The sequence below is a fragment of the Maylandia zebra genome, linkage group LG7 (genome assembly GCF_041146795.1).
Source record: "Maylandia zebra isolate NMK-2024a linkage group LG7, Mzebra_GT3a, whole genome shotgun sequence".
Taxonomy (NCBI): domain Eukaryota; kingdom Metazoa; phylum Chordata; class Actinopteri; order Cichliformes; family Cichlidae; genus Maylandia; species Maylandia zebra.
In genome coordinates, this window is record NC_135173.1 from 59,153,233 (window position 1) to 59,159,817 (window position 6,585).

Consider the following 6,585-nt stretch of genomic DNA (forward strand, 5'->3'; position numbering starts at 1 on the left):
CATGTAACTGGGGGACAATAGGGAACAATGTATATTACTCTCCCAGTTGGTTGCTGGAGGTTTATGGTAGTGTGAAGTTGATTAAAAAGGCATATATAGCGCTGTTCTGAGTTCTGATTTCTTTGATCACTAGCAGGTTGCCGTGTCCTTCCTACTATTCGGTGCCATTTCAAAGTTGTAATATTGTAGAAAAATGCTAGTGTTTTGAATATACAGTCAATTGATATTTCAGTTCTCTAAAATATTTTGTCACTGTCTTTACTTGTGCAAATTTATTTTAAGAGGGCCTTAATAAACAAGTATTATATATATTAAAAAAAAAAAACCACGATCCATTTTGAAGCATAGTGTATTTTCAATCCATGTCTTTTAGATTTAAAAGGAGCAGTTCACAGCTGAGTGTGAAGCAATGGGTATAACAATTAGCCCTTCCAAGTCTGAAGCCATGGTCTACTGGTTCAAGGACGAGGTGCTGCCCCAAGTGAAGGAGTTTAAGCATCTCATGGTCTTGCTGACAGACAGGTTGGGACTGTGGCTATAGTGATGCAGTACTGGTCTGCTATGGTAGAAAGAGAGTTCAGCGTAAAAGCAAAGCTACTGATTTACCGGTCAAACTATGGCCCAACCCTCACCTCTTGTCATGAGCTATGGGTAGTGACCCAAAGAGCAAGACTGCGTATCCAAGTGACAGAAATTAGGTTTTTATCAAGGGTGGCTTGCCTCTCCCTTAGCAATAGAGTGAAGAATGTATGACTTTCATCTCCTATAGACATGTCTGTCTGTAAAAGTAAAACTTTGAACTACCGTCTCAAGACCGCTTCAGAAAAACTGCAAGAAAGTGTGGCTCCTTAGAAGAACAATATAAAGAAATAAGACTTCGTGTGATGAAAAGCTAAAAGCCTAAAACAACTCAATTACTTTTATTATGTAGCTAAAGCAAAATTGACATAACAGCTAATTATCATCCATGCAAATATAAATGCAATTTATATTTGCCAATATATTATTATACAAGAAAAAGGTTAAAATTACCTGATATTGGTACATCTGTAAAAGACACCCTGTCATATGTGACAAAAAAAAGCATCAAACCTCCATAAATTGAAATGTCACATTTCTGCAGCTCTACTGTGCAGACAAATGTGACGCTTGGACCATTTTAATCTACACACACAGCATGTCTTAATTACAGTGTTCAAAAAAGGTTACACCACATGAGAACATGCAAGAACAGATTAAACTTGTTAACACCGCTGCTTTTTTATTTGTGCCTTTTCCTCCTTTAATGACAGATGCTTTTTTCCCAGCACATTCTTCCTCACTGCTCTGCCACTGCTCTCCTCCTGGGTTCTCCCACTCAAGGTTTTCTTTATCTGACAGTTACCAACTGACATGCTAATTTTCCAACATCAGAGCCTTGAACATCCCCTCCCACTGTATCTTTTCTCTGGCTTTCTATTTGCACTTTGTAGATTTAGGTCAGACACTTCATATTTTGTATAAAAAGAAAGAAAGAGAGAGTTGAATCTTGGATCATGTAACCACCATACTTGAATTCTCATTCATCAAAAAGCACTTCCAGCACTTTACAACTTATTGTTGTCTCATTACAGCTGGATGGCAAAAACCACACAAAAATAAATATGAAACATCTATGATGTCTAACTTTATCACAGGTTTAATGTGAACACAACCAGCACAGACTACCTGTACAGAAATGACAAAATGATGTCTAGCAGCATTTCATTTCTCACCATATGTTCTTTGCTTCTCTGTTACTGTCAACACACTGCCAGCCAAAACACCAAAGCCACTCAATCAACTCACAACTGACCCTCTGCTCCTATACCTGCATTCCTGCTTTCCAGCTCCTGCTTTTAAGAACGTTTTAAGAAAATTTCAGATAGTTTTTTTTTTTAATTTTTAAGCATAAATGCCTAAAATTAATAAATTTAAGCTTTTCAAATGCAAATAATTGCTGCTTTTCTGAAAATGTGCAAGTTGGACTATTCAACAAAACACTATTAATCCATCACAAAAAATTAGAAACTGCAGCCCTATTTAACACTTCACTTCTCTCTCTCCCACACACACAACTGAAAAGAAAGTAAACCTCTGATGCAAATTCCAAAAAAAGCCACTTAACAATTTGACACACATTTGACTCCTAATTCACAGTATCTGAAAATCCAACTGTCTAGATCTTTTAGACAACTTGACCTCTGATCTTAACTTTGAGGTCAAGGTCTCTGGGACTTTGACCTTCAGATCAAGAACTGGAGACTTATGATACCTTTCAAAGCCAAAATTTTAAAAATGCAAAAAGCGCCACCCCTATACACTGATAAGAAAAAAAAATATGTTCTGTTTTTGTTTTTTAAATCTCAGTGAGCGGTATCATAAAGCTTCTTGTCTGTCAATTAGTATGTGCAGCCATCCTTTACATTACAGCCATTCTGTGGCCGCAGTCCAATATTGTCAATGAAAACTGTGCTTATTTCAGTTTCGCTAGAAAACTTATGCTTTCCATGTTTGGTGGACATAGCTTCAGTGATTTAGCATTGTCACAGATAAGTTTCCTCTACCTTGGATAACATGTGTGATTCAAAGATGGAAAATGAAAAAGTTGTTCTTTAGCACATCAGCAAGAAAGGTTCTGACAAGAGGGAGATGGGATGGAAGCTCTGACTGTGTCTTGTTCTAACAAAACAGGTAAGTTGAGCAAGTGCAGACTCAGCCAGCACTTTTAGATTACCATCCATCCACTTTCGCTTATCCGTTTCAGGGTCGCGGGGGGCACTGGAGCCTACCCCAGCTGTCATAAGGCGAGAAGCGGGCTAGACCCTGGACAGGTCGCCAGTCTGTCGCAGGGCTAACACAGAGACAGGCAACCATTCGCACTCACATTCACTGCTCACAGTATCTGCCAATACAGAGCAGCAACCAAATACCAATGTTAAACTAATATGCTGCAATCCTCACTGTGGTGAAGAGTAGGAATGGGAATCGAGAACCGGTGGTTGTGGAAAACCAGTTTACAGTTCCTTGCCTATTGACCCCACTTATCAGTTCTTGCACTCTCACTACAATCAGCTGATTTTACTTTGTGTGTCAGTGGAGGAAAATAAAGAGACATATGGATATTTATTTTTATTGCACAAAAGGACGAGATAAATGGTAAAGTGGAAAACGGCATCCAGGACAAAAACAACCGCATTATGCTGCTAACACAACTTTGGTTCTTTGCAAGCATCTGTGAAGACAGCATGCTAACGCTAACAAAAAATAAAAGTGATTATATTTAGACTGTATGAGGTAAGCGCGCTTCTAGTAACTTCAGCTTCACATTTTCATTGCTGATCAAATAAAGCTGGTAAGATAAGATACCAGTTTTCGCTCTAGTTGCTAAGCTTTCCTCTTGAAATAACTTTCAGACACAAATAGTTGTGTTATCCTGTCAAATTAACACCATAAATTATAATGTTACAGACGGACACGACTGATGTTTGCTGGGTAGCTCCAAAATTAAAATTAGCTTTTTATTATTAGCCATAGCCACTACTCACTAGCTTAAGTTAACCTTCAGCTGCAACCCTCAGAATTATCAGAGTGTAGGCCCAGAACTTGGAGTACACTAGCTTTTGAGCCCCTGAAACTACGCTTGTGGCGATCTAGTAACTACTAATAGTTAAGCAGCTAACATCAGTGTGTACACTGGCCAGGTTAACCTTTATGAAAATGTTTAATGTGACAATATTGTTTAGAAGGAAACTTTACTGACCTTTCCAAATTCCTCCTACTGTTGTTTATTGTTAACTACTTTAACTGCTAGTAAAGCGGGCTGTGTGTGTGTGTCTGCCTGTCTGCAGCAATCCTAGATGAAGTTGTGGGCCAACTTTAACAAGAAATAATGCCTCTTGTCTGTTTGTGTCTTTAGTATTAAAACAAATGCAGTTCCAAAACAAGCTAAAAGCTCATTATTCCCCTCATATATACCAACTGATGAAACAATTGATAAATTTAACTAACAAGCAACTTTGAAAACAAACAGTTGTCACTTCCAAGGGGAAAAAAAGGTCGAATCTTTGGTGTCAGCTTCCCAAATATCACCTACATCACATGTGACAACAACCTGAAAACATTTTGGACAGAAGTGTAGAGAAAAGCTCAAAGCTTTTTTTTCTTAAACCTTAAGTCTGTTGACTGGTATCAGAATAACAGAAAATAATATGGCATTTACCAGTGTGAGTGGTCTATAGTAATTTGAAAAAAAAATCTAAAAGAAAAAAAATTATTTCCACTGAACAATAAGGAAAACAAAAGCTGTTTTTAAACATTAATACTAGAGAAAAATTTCACAATCAGTGCACCCCTAATGAAAACAATAAGTTGCAGTCATAGTCCAGAGTACAAAGTGCAACTCAATCCTAAACAAACTTCACTCATGTTTTCTGTTTGTTTGGTTTTTTCTATCCTATATTATACTGTACTAGACTAGTTATTCCACTAGCCCCTTTTCCGTTAGCACACATACCTTAGGCATAAATACAATCCTAGACACAAGTAAAAAGAAAGTGTTGAATTACATTCACTAAGTCACCAACTAGAATGTATGCCCAACTTCATCTTAAAAACTAAATAAATCAGGAAAAAGCAGCTAAAAGTCTTCACCATAAATATTCATTTGAGCCTTTTCTGAACGTATAACGAGGTTAACAAAGGTAAGAATCTGTCTTTTCATGTCAACGCTGACCCAAAATAACAGTCTGTCTTCATGCCATAACAACATGTTATTGTACCCCTCACACAATCCAGGAAGTCATGGCCAAGGAAAAACAAAACAAAAAACAGGGCACTGGCTACCTCAGCTCAGAAATATATATCGCAACGCAACAACAACGACCACCTATGCCTATAAATGTCCCGAAACACCCAGTTAACGAAATGGACTGCAAATTAATGGTGACATACATTTAGACATGATAAGGTGAATAAAAGGTGATAATCAGAGCCGTGTACAACATGCAAATCAACACTAGCACTCAACTCAAGAGTATCGCAGTACAAACAAAACATGCGGCTGTAATGTACGTGCAGCAGAACGGGAGGAAAAATCAGCAGCATAGATTGTGTGGAGGAGTTCAACCTCTGCGCGAGTGTGTAAGCGTCACTTTAAAAAAAAAAACAAGATGAGAATAGCAGATGTTTTGTTTCACCGACCTGCCTGGACTGATGATCAAACTCGGGTTGTTTTGATTCCGAATGGCGATTTAAAAGCAAGGAAACGGTGGGGGGAAACAATGCAATAGTCCCGTATTGGTTAGCTGCAACGTGCTGTTGTGACCCTAGCAGCAAGTCCGTGTATCGCTGTCTTGTGAATGCCAGCAGAGAAGTGGAAACAGAGCTGTGGAGGGATGTGAACACGCCGCCGGTTGGCACCGTTAGCTAAATGGAGGATGCTTAGCTCGCGTTGATAAGTTTGTGTAACACTCTATTTTCCTACCCTAAACTAATTAAGTAATTAGTTTAACTAAGTAATTATTCACGCGATAATAAAAGCGCCTTACTAATTTCCTGGAACCGGTATTCCTGATAATAAGTGCCCGCAGAACTCACCCCGTATCTGCTCCAGCTGCCAGACAACGAAGCCGCTTGATTGTAGGTAGTTACGTTAGCTAAACAACGTTAGCTTAGCTACTAGTGTCGCAGTCGTGTCATTAAGACAAAGCTGCTTGATGGCCGTATTATCGAGCAGAGGCTAGTTGGGCGATTTATAATGCATTTTTGCAATTATCATTGCACACACACACAAAGGTAAACTAATGTGTTTATATATTAACACAGCTATTCTCGTGTGTGTCAATACACACGATGACTCCAGCTGAGTCAATTACAATAGGTTTTTGCAGGCAGAGAATGGCTGCTCTGTATACCTTGCTCATTGCTCAGTGACCCTCTAATATATTCATGAGATCACAGAGTCATTGTCTCCCACAGAGAAAGGCATTTTCACGTCCCTCCTCCTACAAGTCTGGCGGCTGAGTGACTGCAGACCAGAGCAGCAGGTCATTACACAAGAAAAGGAGCGATGTTGCCTGTGTGTGTTGTGGCGAGAGGGAGGGAGTTGGGAGTTGGGGGGGGGCATCATCGACCATGACGTCACCTGCTAATGATCATTTATGTTTGATTCATGCACCATGCAACATGTGTGCTTTTCACTCATTCCCATCATACATGCACCTGCAATGCACATGTTTGACAGTATTGGCTCCTAGGCAGCATGCACACACACACACACACACACTAAGAAAAGGTGCGTATATCACTTGATGCCTGGCAGTATTTTAGCAGCAGGGCCAGTGAGTGTTTTGGAGTCATTAGAGGTGTCTGCAGTGTCTTGCCAGAGGGCTAGTGCAGTGTGGAGAATAAAAAGTCCAGCTTGCCTGTATTTTTCCAGACCTCTGTTGCCCTGGAAACAGGTTCCCCGGATTTCCCATTTCTTCATTTTTCTCTACACTATCCATATTACCCCCCCACCACCACCTCCACCTTTCATGCTGCAGCTGCCTTGCTGCTTCCTCCCCC

The 6,585-nt window shown here is 39.6% G+C and overlaps 1 protein-coding gene across 7 annotated transcripts in view; it reads right to left on the reverse strand.

Annotated features, from left to right (window-relative positions):
- The window catches only part of LOC101482953 (zinc finger MIZ domain-containing protein 2), a 32,176-nt gene extending 26,130 nt beyond the window's left edge, over positions 1 to 6,046 (reverse strand). For 2 of the 7 annotated variants that reach the window (XM_014411147.4, XM_076886807.1), the window contains exon 1: positions 5,617 to 5,908. The gene's annotated coding sequence lies outside the window, so the exon portion shown is untranslated. Of the gene's footprint in view, positions 1 to 5,220; positions 5,539 to 5,616; positions 5,910 to 5,933 lie in introns of those variants that run through there. The other 5 variants (XM_076886804.1, XM_014411144.4, XM_014411145.4 and 2 more) reach the window with 5 other exon arrangements.
- Positions 6,047 to 6,585: the final 539 nt, after the last annotated feature.